Source organism: Lampetra fluviatilis, chromosome 7 (genome assembly GCF_964198595.1).
Source record: "Lampetra fluviatilis chromosome 7, kcLamFluv1.1, whole genome shotgun sequence".
In the NCBI taxonomy this organism is placed as follows: Eukaryota; Metazoa; Chordata; class Hyperoartia; order Petromyzontiformes; family Petromyzontidae; genus Lampetra; species Lampetra fluviatilis.
Window position 1 is genome coordinate 5,642,388 of NC_136281.1, and position 13,424 is coordinate 5,655,811.

At 48.7% G+C, this 13,424-nt stretch overlaps 1 protein-coding gene across 1 annotated transcript in view; it reads left to right on the top strand.

Moving 5' to 3' along the window:
- The window catches only part of LOC144933480 (serine/threonine-protein kinase D3-like), a 60,034-nt gene that overhangs the window by 21,622 nt on the left and 24,988 nt on the right, over positions 1-13,424 (top strand). The gene's annotated exons all lie outside the window — the stretch shown is intronic.

Sequence of the window (13,424 nt, forward strand, 5' to 3'; positions counted from 1 at the left end):
TTTGTGTATTTTTCATATCTAAAAAGATTTCAGCGGTCCCTTTGCTTTTGAGCCGTACAGTAGGTTTATATTTCGGATGGAATACGAGATGGCACAAATAATGTTACTATTTCAGTAAACTTGGGGTGGAGCCTTGGCACAGCGGGTTAGCGCACTGTGCGACAAACCCAGCGACCCGAGTTTGATCGCCAGCCACGGCGCCTAACATTGGTAGCGAGCGACATCGGAGCCAATCCCTAACCCCCAACAACAACCCTTCATCAATTCGCATTGACCAGCGTGGTGCAGTGCGGTTGAAACAACCGCTGCAGTGACTGACACGGCATGGAGGAGGCCTTCATCCCAAAAGTCGATTGACAACGCAGCTTGTTGCACCGAGCGGTCAACTTCAATAATATTTCAAACATGGATGTTGCTAATTGGTTTTTTTACCCTTCTATCTGGCAACAAAACTGACACCTTTTTACAAGGAGTCATGTTTGCATAGACCGCAATACCTGCAGTCATAATACAAACAAAAGAACATAACTCTGATAATGTATGCACTGTCCTTGAAGTTGATTGGTCCACACCCGAGACAGCTTTTCTTAGAGCCTAGTCTCACATGGTGTTGGACCAGATGACGCCAAAAGGCGCACTCAGGACAGTGCACATTATCAGTTATGTCTTTTGTTTGTATTATGACTGCAGGTATTGCGGTCTATGCAAACATGACTCCTTGTAAAAAGGTGTCAGTTTTGTTGCCAGATAGAAGGGTAAAAAATAACCAATTATCATATTTTTACTGGCAAATGAGGTTCCCATAGTGAAGGATGTTGTTGTCACATGAGTCGTCCTATCTCGGTTATCAAATTCACGTCGGAGGCTGCAGATGTATCTTGTGTTGAATTCCCTCTCCCCGCTCGTGACCAGATAAAAGGAATATTTTATTTATATCATGGAAAAAACCCTCCCCCCCCCCCATCAAAATAAGAGCGGGGTTCCTGTTTTCATACACACGTGGGCCACCCAAAAAGCTGCCTTTTTCCACCACTCGCCCTGCTGTGCGTGTGGTCGCTGGGTGGCGGTGGCAAGGACAACAACGCTTCCCACCCAGTGTTTGTTTTTCTCCCGGCTGGTCGATTGGCTCTCAGCATCTTCCGCTGTGGGCAGGGATTGTTTGTTTCGCCGCTCGTTCGATTGCGCACCATCTGCGCCAAACTGCCGATACATTGGGCAGGATGCAAATCGCCAAACTCTGTCGGCCAGATTGTCCCGATTCGGGATGAGTGGCCTACTTTTGTTGTACTTCCTCCTCCTGACACCTTGCAGTCCCTGCGGGTGGATGTGTCTCACACGGCTCAATTTGTCAATCTCGCTTCCAAAGGTCTAGATTAGAGGCGCGCGCGAGCATCCACGCGCCCACTACACCGGCCCTGAGATGTGGAGCAGAGTGAGACATGATATTTATTTTTGCAGTCAATGTCCTGCGTGTTCCCCATCCACACTGTGAGGCCCCGTGGGAGGCTGGTGGGCCCTCGAGACTGGCCGGATCCTGACACAACTGCTGTGATGTTCTTCCTCTGATGATACAGTAGCCCATTCACAGGTCCACAGAGGAACAACTCGTGCACCATGCTCCCCTGTTTCTAAAAGTATTGCTTGCATTTTTTATCTCTTTCTTATATCTATCCCTATTGTGCTGTCGAGGTAATCACTCGCAAAGCAGTGCCATCTTTTGTGTTAGAGAACTGACCACAGCTACCTCCGGACCATTGTATAACTGTTTAAAACACCGTAATGCAGATGAACATTTTGTTTTGAACAGCCGAACCGCGTCATCTTGGTGATTTTGCGCCACTGCTGGTAATGGAGACATTGGTGCGTGTTCACCAAAGCTAGGACAGACAGGCACGTTCGCCAACAACACTTTGATGTGGCCCTGCAAGTTAAAGGGACGGGCCAAGCTTTTTTTTGCTCGTGCTGTTGATGATGGTCAGGGTCTTTTAAAACTGGCTCCAACAAAGTGGTTCAGTCTGGCAAACCGATCTCGCACACAAACGCGTCCATTGTTAAGGTAGAATTATCTCAGTTTCAAAGTTTTTATTGCTAAATTCACCCATTGTGTGAGATTCCCCACAATCCTCTACTGTGACCCTGTACGTTGTTGTGATGCGTTGTTGTGATACGTTGCGATGCGTTGTGCCTTGAGCGGTGCCCCAGGCTGCTTTGTGCTCACAGCAGCATGTTGCTGGCACTGTCGCAAGAGTCTTCAATGCCCATTTATGACTTATTTTAAGGTATCCACTGCTTTAACCAGTAGACGCTGCCTCTCCAGGCCAGCCACCAGCACAGTACGAGACTTCAAGTATGTGTCTGTGGACCTGCGCATGCAGCCTGTAATTTTATATCGCAATATTACATTTTATTATTCATAAGTCATTCTAATCGGGGGCACCCTTGCGTGCCGTGCTGGCCCGGCCGGAGCGTGGTTGGCGTTTCGGTTTGCAGTCCTTTATTTGAAAGGGCCTGGATGTTTTGTTGTGAGCAAACCACATTATTCTCTTAGGTGGTGGCATTGTTTAAATATTAATCCCAGCAATATCATTTTCTCTGTGGGACGGCCATTACGCAATATCCTGTTTGGAAAACTCAACTCGCGCGCCCCGCGACCTTGTTGCCCCCGTATGACCAATGCCGCAAGAGCGTCACCACACAATCACTCTTAAAACAATACTAGGCAACTTATAGAATTGGCTGCGGATTTCTAGGATTTTGTGTGCCGTCTCTCTCATTCTTACTCTGTCATGTGGGCTGACGGCTGGCAATTTGTCCTCGCTTGTTCCCTGTCCCGAGCTCGCACGCGCGCACACACTGGATGGGAGAGCTCACTCACCCTTCTTGCCCAGGGGGTTGTCTCAAGATGGAATTGCCTCTCAAGCCGTGGGTTTGTGTGAAGGCCGCGGTTTGTTCGAATGTGGCCCCTTGAAAACTATTTTAGGGGCGCCGCGGTGGCGAGACGTCAACTCCCTCGCCTGGTATGCAGGAAACATGAGTTCGATCCCAACCCTGACGCCTGTTGTGTATTTGGAGTGTTCTCTCCCTGTGGTCGCCTGGGTTTTTCTCCAGATTCTCCAGCTTTTCCCTCCACATTTATAAACGTGCGTTTAGAGTATTTGTCTGCTATAAATTTCCACATGATAAGCCACTTCACGGAGCTATCGTTTGTGACCAGGTTGCTTCTGAAAAAGAGCTACATAGCTAAGTGGGGCCTTAGCTAGTGAAATAAAAATAGTTAATAGTTAGTTGTTTTACTGGAAAGTGGTATAACAAATGAAGCTGGTCCATGAAAGAGTCCCTGATGGTGCGATCACTGAATGAAACAGTTGGGGTCCACAACTCCTGGTCCCCAGTGTAGAACAGCGCAGCTTATGAAACCGTCGTGGATTGTCCAACGCTGTGAGATACAAACCACGAGGTGAATAACGATTCACCTTCCCAACTCCCGGAGATTCGAGGAATTGTCACGATGCAGTTGTTGATTCGGGGGGTCAGGATTCGCTTACTATTTTAAAACATTGCGATGACCGTAAGCGGCACCTGTGGCGGCTACGTGGGGGTCATGTAAACCCATTACGCACAATGTATTGAAATAGAAAATAAAATAGCGATTCTTATACATGCGATTGACATGTCTACCGTTAACTCATGGAACTGATAATGACCATCGATGGATGCGTTGCTATAGCCGTGCATTCCACTGCCGCACGCAAACAGGTGTGGCGTTGGTGGGTTTAACACCACAGCACTATGAGAGATATTTCTATTCCTTTGTTACATCCGTGTGCTTGAATGTTCTCCGTAACGTGCTTGTTTCTACCCTCATTTCCTCGTGTCCGAGGCCTGAGATGTTAAAACTATGACGCTGGAATGAGTTTGCAAAACGGTTAATGGGTTAAATTGATTCATTCGTTACATAAAGTAAAAAAACGCTTGTTTACTCAGGACAGTATTACAGTACTCACAATATTGTTTTCAGAATCAGAATATTTAATTGTACTGGAGGAATCCGATGAGCCGTAAATCTCTTGAAACAAATAGGGTGACAAAGTAGAGGATGCCATTAAGCTGGTGAAATACAGAATGAGGTGGAGAGTTCTCATTCGGCCCATCATCTCTGGAATGTGATCATTCTGATCCTACAAAAATTTCAACCGGATGACCACCTAAAATGGAACGTCTCATTCGCAAGGGCGTCCGGGGTGTCGAATGGCACGTGTGTCACAAGCGCGCAACAGCAAAAAGAAGATGGACAGGCAGAACCAGAGAAGAGATAAAATAGTAATGATTGTAGAAAATATTCAATCAATACGTAGATTTAACTCAACACTTTCGTCAAAAAGAGAGAAAACATATCTGGCTTCTGTATGTGCTGTGAAGAAGGCCCAATACCTGAAACGTCACTTATTGTATACTTTCCCAATTTTAGGCAGTGTTATTGGCGAATGTGGTGAGTGCTTGTGTACAATTGCCAATGCAGCAGCAGCAGCATCACCAAATAATTTGCATGCACAATGGATAGATCCATTGGTTACTTCAGGAGTCGATCATGCTGGTCACCGTCTCCGTGCGCGTCACATATTTTTATCGTGACGAGTCCGCTCGGTGATGTTGGCGACAGATTGCCGAGTTGACGCAGCCTACAGGTGGCGAACAAAACAAGAAGAAGTTTGCGTTGACCCTTATCAGCCCATATGCGTCCATCTCTCTGGGAGCATTTCAGTGCGCGCTCCGCACAGTGCGCTCGCGCGCGCGTGTTGTGTCCATTGTGCATCTTCACACGTGCATGTCGGCGTGAGCAACGCACGTGCTTGGGGCGTGCACACGGCACACGTGAACATTTTGCGAACTCGCCGTTGCGACGCCACGATCGGCGCGTGCTCGGCGGCGTAACTTGGCTTTAGCGTGCGAGGCCTCGTGGAAGGAATGAAACGGGGGTTACCGCCCTGGCCGATTTCTCCCCCCCCCGCCACGCTCTAACCTAGACTCCTCCGGCACGTGGACCCCTGTGCAGTTTCACCGCCTGCACGCTCGATAGCTACGCCGCTGCGTTTGCCAAAATACATTTCGACTTGGCTGAGGTTGTGGCTGTGCCACACATTGCTCTCTCATCTGATAGCAGAGGCCCCCTGGTCGTGTGTGGACACGCGAGATTAACCCACTTAGGAAAGATGACATCAGAGCCGCTCGTGGCCGTTCGGCGAGCGATGGGGGGGGGGCATCGTGATGATGACTGCCGACGGCCAAATCCGGAGCTAAGCAGGCTAGATCCTGGTTAGTACTTGTATAGGTGACTCCTGGGCAATAGAATACTTGGTGGTTTAGGTTTAGACTTGTATGTTAAACTTCTTTCGCACCATACGTAGCTAACCGTGTTAATCGGAGGTGCAGGGGAAGGACAACAAACCAAACACAAAAAGCAGTTCGAAAGAGATGAGTTTTCAATGTAGATTTGAAAGTGCATAACTCTAGTGCGTTTTAGACGGACGCAGAAGGGCATCTGGAAGCACGCGATGCGGTGGCCATCTTTGTTCGATGGTAAAAAGACTTGGGCTGCGAGTTGGTCAGGTGATGACAGTACAGCAATGGATTATTGAATATATCTGTGTGGAGCATTCAGTGTTTATCTCCCTTGTATCCATAGGGTTTCATCCGTGCACTCTTATTTTTCCTCTCGTATGCTAAAAACTCGGGAATGGAATTCACCTATCAGGCCTGCGCAGGATCCTTCCACACGAATATAAAAACAAGTCTTGAGATTTAGTAATACGCAACATATGTAGGGTGCCTGTTAAATGAGAGAACATTATTTTGCTACCCTAAAGTATACAGGAATGGTTGCTATTGAATGCCAAATCGTTTCATCCACATCTGTGTGTGTCTGTGCATGTGTGTGCATGTATGAGGTTTGGTTTCAAAACATCTTAAAAAGTTTAACATTATGGTAAATTATAACATTATGGTTATGTTATCTTCACATCCAAAACATGCTGAGATTCCTGTAATGTGTTTCGATGTAATGCCCAGATATATTAGCATTTGTTTCCAGGCTTCATGCATTTTTTTTGCGCTTCTGTTGAATTTGCCTCTTCAGATGAGGAAAGTGCTTGCATTTGACAGACATGGATTTCAGATCTGGTACTCACAAGGGCAAAGGTTGAAGTCAGGACCCATAAACAGATGCAAACGTTGAGCCAACGTTGGCCCGAACGTCCCATGTTTACCAGGGAGCTTACAAGACCAAGCACAAACCAAGGCCGTTAAGGTTGAGGTCAATGTCAAATCCAGCCACGGCTGCATCCCCTGCGTTGCCTGCGTAGTTACAGTAAGCAAAGCTGCATCATGGACACTCAAGCGCTTTCACACAAAAGTGATAGATTACATTTCATTAACGTCCTCACAGTTTGAATAAAATGTTTTAAGATCAATTGTTTAAAATGAAAAACATGTTGAATTTCTGTGAAAGTTATTGTTATGAGCAATTACACGTGACCAGTTTGAAACACGACCCAAGTGCTGAAGGTTCTTGGACTAAGGACACCAGAGGTCATGCCCAAGGCCGAGGACAAGAGTTGGGAAAATATCCATCCTCGAGGCCTAGGCCTGGTCTTGAAGACCAGAGATTGCAATTTGGTGTAATTACCTTCTTTAAAAAACAAAACAAGTCGTCTTCTTAGGTTTTTTCGGTAAAGTCACGTAGAAAGTAAAATAAAATAAAAACAAAAATCACGACGTTTCGGAGGCAACACAAATCTAGAATTAAAACAAGTCGTGTTTGCACTTGTAGGGGTGCGAGTGTGTGCGTGCGTGTGCGTGCTGTATTGTCTGGAGCGGTAGCGGAGTAGTTAGCGCACTGTGCTACAAACCTGGCGACCTAAGTTCGATTCCTGCTTATGGCCAACACCAGTCACGATTATCTTAACTCATCCTCGGCCACACCCTCAGGTCGACTCAGCCTCAAATGAGTACCTGGTGCGGTGTGTAAACATCGCCAATAAGGAGACAAAGGTGGCCGGATGTGTTGCTGGCCACCCACCCACCCCCTCGTGTGCTGTGTGGGCCTTCATAGGTGCTCGCTAACAGCCCTTTGCACCAACAGTCTGTTAAGCCTATGGGGGGGGGGGGGATTTTTTGTCTTCATCATTTTTTGTGTATCTGGAGGTGGCGGGGTGGTGGAGGTTATTTCATCCACCTCGTTCGCAGCTGAGGAGTGCCCGTGTCTTGAAAGTCACGCGATGCATTAAAACGCTTAATGGGCTCGTTAGAATGCTGTGTTTCTATGGGGATGAATTTAAAGCGGTAAAATAAGTCGTTGGTAAAGATGTGTGGTTTAAAAAGCCCCTCGGTGTTTTCACACGAACAGGAAGCATGAAGAACAGAAGTGATGAGTGACACTGAGGGTGCGGGCATCTATGTTTGCTTGTAAGTGCGTATCGCACTTGCATGCAGCTCTTAACAGCATATTCTGCCAACAGGGGCATAGCAATGAGCATGATGGCTGAACACTACTACAGTATATTGCAATAAATGATAACAATGAGGTTATTTGTAGAATTTTTTTTAAAAAACAGCCAAATATGTTCAGGTTAGAGACGAAGATGCTCACACAAAAAAACTAAATAAAATTAAATAAAATTACATTATTCATTTTTTTACGTGGTGGGGGGAGGGGGGTCTATTCGGGTAAGAGACTGGAAAAATAAATCCATGCCCGGCACACCACGTTCAGTATACTTCCCGTTATGGCTGGCTGCGAGCGCTCGGGGGACACGTCATATTATAAAATTCGTAAGCATGTGAAAAAACAACCCCCAAGAGCATCATCTTAATTTGAATATTGTGATTCAGTTTCCCACACCTGTCCATCCGCTCGCCTCTAGTGAGTGGGGGCGGTGTGCTCATCATTTTGTCCCAACCCATCTTGGCTCCAGTTCTCGGCCCTGCCAATCTCATTCTATTGCACAAAACAGCTCAGTATGCACCGCCATGGGTATGTTGTGGGTTATAAGGGGTTAGTGGGTAGGCGTATGGGTGGGTCAGTAAATAGATTCGTTTGGCAGGGAGAGAGGTAGGTTATGGTGTATAGGTAGGTGGGTAGGGAGGCGTGTGGGTGGGTGTGTCAGTAAGTAGTATGGTTTGGCACGGAGGTGGTTTGGATATTTTGGATAGGCAGGTGGGTGTGTAGGCTGGTCGATCAGATAGAGGTGGGTGAGTAAGCTACGTGGGTGGATGAGTGGATCAGGACGTAGATTCGTTCTGGAGGGAGGTAGTTAGGATATGTTGGTCTAGGTGGGGTGGGTCGGTTGAAAAGAGAAGTAGGTTCCTTCGTGTGGAATCTGTACTCGTTCGTGAGAGTTCCCTCCTAAGAAGGTAACATGCACAAAGGGTTATCCATCGCGAAAGATGGAGCAATGAAATTGACTCCTGGGCAGGAGCTCGACGGATTGTTGCATCGCGAAACCATGAGATGATGATGACAAGGGGGAGACCTTCACCCAGCAGTGGATAGATCATGGCTGCTGATAAAATATACAGTATTTGCATCGCGCATAAAATGTAAGCAGAACCAAAGATTGGGACAAGCAGAATAAACACATTCCTGTGGAGGGAGCTGGTAGGAACGTTGGGTTGCTCGGTCAATGGCCAGGGTCAACGGCGGCGTGGTGTATTCCGCAAATATGCCCGACTGTGAGGGCGGGCACAAGCCGGCGTGAGTAGGTTAAACGTTGAGTTTTATAAGAGCACCACGGGGTGACCAGCCCCTCCCCACCCAGCAGCAACCCTCCCACCCCACACCCAGCCCCACCCCTCCCACCCAGCCCAGCCCCTCCCCACCCAGCCCCTCCCCACCCAGCCTCACCCTCCCCTCCCCACCCCACCCAGCCCCACCCTCCCCACCCAGCCCCTCCCCACCCTCCCTTCCCCACCCTCCCCACCCAGCCCCTCCTTGCACGACGGACGGACACAATAATCCCCTGTGGGCTGGTGTCACCAGGAGGTTCCTACCAGTATTATCGTGCATATAGTTATCGGAAGTCACCGTGTGTGTGTGTGTGCGCACAGTGCCAAGATTACTCTGCAAAACACCCTGATTGAACGTACTTGCTGTAATGATGATCTTAAAGAATCATTGTTGGAGTTATTCCCTCGAGGATGGTGTGAAGTTGCGCTCGGGAACCTTCGATTAGCACAGGTTGGCTAAGTACGGTGCGAAAGAAGTTCCCCATACGAGGAATGGAGATGCCTCCTCGGTACCACTTCTCCCCCTCCCCCCGTTTCCGTTGGGATTCATCGCCATGCTGGTCGCCCCCCATCGCCCCCCATGTTCTTCTTCGCTTCTAATTCGTCAGCTAGGAATTGGGCTCCCCTTAATGCTCGATTGTATTTATCCTCTTCGTCTTGATGCGAGTTACTGGCACTGTTTACGGATCGTTGAGCACTTTCTGAGAGGCCTTTGTCCTGAAATCGCGCTCTTCATCAGACGCAGCGTTGTTGCTATCGTGGTCGTGGTATTTACGACGGCGAACGCCCTTTTGAACGCGACCATAATTATTGTTATTTATATTTTACGTAACTTTTTTTTCCATTTGCTCTTAAACAACTTCAGATGAAGTTGGAACGCTGGCTAATCACGCACTCTTTGACCCATCCACCCCCTCCCCCCCCCCTAAACAAATAACTCCTAAACAACGCAACCGCTCCCGCCCGGCGAGTTGATCTCTTTTGCCAAAGAGGCTGTGATTTAGGGATGAACAGAGAGAGAAGCAGCGCTGCTGCTTCCAAGCACAGTAAAACACTTGTCTCCTTGTTGCCCCCCTCCCCCCCCTGTAACACACACACACGCACGACGCGGCCACGCCTGGCTGATCTGATGTCGCCAGCGGTGACCTGCGCTGCGCTTTGATGCGCGTTCACGGTGGACATTGTTTGGAGAGGGCTTAGACGGCCCCGTTAGTGGCTTGCTGTCGCGTGTTTACGATTGTTTACACGGCAGGGCGGTTTTGGAAGCGAGAGCATAAACAGAGGTAGAACCTTTGTCTAAATAAGTAGCGTCTGTTTGTCGAGGGTTGTTGCAAGTTGCTCATTCGAATTTTAAAACAATGGAAAGTTACCCCCCCCCCCTGCTGCCCAATTCAGGTTTAGCGGACGTGGCCAACTTGACCCCTCCTCCTCCTGCTCTTGCCCTGATTTGAACTCTCAATCCCGTTGATTGTGCGCCGCTGCTGCTGCTCATCGAGATTTCACAAATTCCAGATTTGCGGTGTTGATTCGGAGATGTCCTGTGCCCATTGTCACAACTTCGCGAGCTCCATAGATATGCAGGGGCGATCACGAAGTCGGACATCGGAGACTGTGAGACTCTCCCAACTCTTTACTGGGGCATGCGAGCAGAGGGGTTGGGGAGGGACAATGAGGGAGTTCTGTTTTTGTGTCCGTCTCTTTTTTTTCTACCTCCCACTTTGTCTCCATTGTCTCTCCGTGCATTGCTTCCTGTCTCTCTCTCTCTCTTCCTACGTCTCTCTGCATGTGTCTCTGTGTTTGTATCGCTCTGTGTCGATCTTTCGCTCTGCCTCTTTCCACGTGTCTTTGTGTGTTTATTATTACATAGCTCTCTCTGCATTTCTCTATCCGTCCTTGTACAGCTGCTCTCTGTAACACCCCACCGCCACACCACCCTCACTCCATCTACACGTAGCGTTGCAATAACACCCCCGTGAGATGACGCCGAGAGAGACACACGGGGGACACCCGGGCTCCGTTAAACGCCATGCAGGGGCCACGCTGCTGTCACGCTGCTGAGAAGCGCATGGCAGAAGGGGGAGACGAACGATTGCAGCTGCGTCTCGGTGACCGGGCGATGGCGGTGAGCCCACCCCCGCCCCCAGGTGCAGTTGCTTCTCTTTCCTAACGCAAATTCCCACGGCTGCTCCACGCGTTGACCGCTCGGCTGCACGTGCTTCCACCCTATAATTATGCAGTGTGGTGGCTGCGGGAAGCGGCCTTGAAATCTTCTGATTTTGTGCGTGGTATTTGAAGAATGCCGTGAATACACATTGGCCACTGCGCCGTGATGATGGTGGCGATGGTGCCGGGTGTGAGCTCGTGGCACGTGCCTCGTCCCCGTGGAACTGCGTTGATCCAGTGCTTGAACTGGGCTGGCTCGTTCCAGGCACCGCGTGGACCCCAGTCCAGTTCGACTCCCCGACTCGTGCGAGCGCAGCACGATGACTGCGTGACACGCTTCTATCTGGGGCGACTCCGCAGCCAGTTGCATCGTAATGGGGATCTGCACGCGAAGGAAACTCCACGCGCAGTGCCGTCACTCGCTTAGTCGCGAACGTTCTTGGCGTGCTGGCGTTAAAAACACGCCCGACGAATGATAATGTTGGAAAAAGTTTAACTTAATATGGTGTATGCCTACGTTGAAGTTTTTTAAATCTATAAACATTTAAAGGTTTCTTCCCCAACCATCATGCCTGGCAGGGCTTTCAGAGGCGAGCCTGGGCCGCCCCTGGGCCGCCCCTGGCCTGCCCCTGGCCTGCCCCTGGCCTGCCCCTGGCCTGCCCCTGGCCTGCCCCTGGGCCGCCCCTGGGCCGCGCCTGGGCCATCCGAGCCTGGTTCCCAGTGGCCATGGAAACGTGGTATTAGAGCTGTGGTGAACAGTGGGGCTGTCCCGACTGGTTTGACTAGGTTCATAATGCCATTGCTAATATTAATTTAATCAACCATTGGTGTGTGTGTGTGTGGCTCTTGTATACATACAGTAGGAGCATTGTTTTTTCTTCGTTCACGAAGCAAAGTTTGCTTGAATCCTGTAAAATGGTGAATGTGATGTCTGGGTTAAGGCAGTGTATTTTAATAAATAATATTAGAATTATTAATATATATTTATAAAAAAACACTGTTTGACAAGCTATGGCACTGTGTTTAGCAGAGTTTTGGCGCAAAGAACTGGCAACGATTGAGCACTTGGGTTTATCCGTGCATCTCACTGCATGGAAAGAAAGAAACACTCCCTGCCCTTGTGATAACGAAGTGTTTGCTCCCTTGACAATCATCAGTCTCTTTTTAGTTGTATTTCTCCACATCTTTGGCAATTTCCTGACCTCTCTTCCCCCAATTCCACTACTCCCCCATATACTGGCTGCGCGCCCCAGCCCCGTTGCTACTTGCACCCTGCCAGCTCTGGAGCCAGCAGGAGCGTTTCTCGGCCAACAAAAACTGTCCCACTGGGTTTTAGGCACTTTAACGCCTCTGAAAACTGAAAGCGTTTTTGTATGGGGGCTGTTTAAAAAAAAGCCTTTCCCTCTAGCGCACAGGTAATGTCGAAATTCTCTGAAGGCTCACAGATCGTCGATTGAGTGCAAAGCGGAACTTTTTTTTCTTTCCCTTTTTGGCTTAAACAACACAATCTTCAGCTCGGGCCCCAGGCCAGTGCGCAGTGCGACGTGGCCGCGGATTATCGTGGCCAGCGATGGAGCGGCCATGTACAAAACACATCGTTTTGGCAGTGTCCTCTCAAGCTCATTGCTCCTGCTTTGGGTCTGCTGCTCGAGTGACCGTTGGCTATGTCTGTCGTCAGTGAGATCCGCCAGACTCAAACGCCTCATTGCCATTTTCACTAGCTCGGAGCACGTGGGGGCTTTGACATTGTCGTGTTCCTAATTTATCTCTGCGCTATTGAGCGAGGATGTTAAATCACGAACCCTTTTCGCATGCTGCAGAGCCTTTTTTTTCGTCTTTTGAAAAAACGTCGATTTACAAAACATTCTTCGCCACCTTTATTTTATTGCCGGTGTTTGCGAGGCTTTGCTATCTGTCCCTGCGGCAATGCCCTAATTTCTAACGGAGCATTTAGGAGAGCGCCTGCTTTCGGAAATGTATACGGGAAGAGCGTGTGTTTTGGTTTTTGTGTTTGTAGCACATGTCGGGCAGCACGCGATAACAAACAGACAAAATGTTCGTTGTGATGCCCTTCAGGGACGGTACATGTAATGCAAGTCGGAGTGAATCAATTTCCATCCTTGTGCTTATTTTATAATTTACCTTTTTTTCCCGCAATACAAAAGTTGCATTTTGTGAAATTAAACATTGCTCGGTGTCTTGACGCATGTTCGATGGCACCGTGTTAATCGTTTTTGACATTTTGTATCATTCAAATAACTTAAGGGTTTGACTTCTGGTAAGAATGATGGCAACTGAAATTAGGCTGGGGAGGCCTTCATCCAGCAGTAGATTTACAAAGGGCTTTATATAATTATTTTCACAAATGATACAGAGGTGGTGGCGCGCAGTGGTTGATGAACTATGCTACGAAACCCAGTGACCCAAGTTTACCGGTCATGGCTCGTGCCAGTGGCAGATGATATCTCAACCGGTCCTGG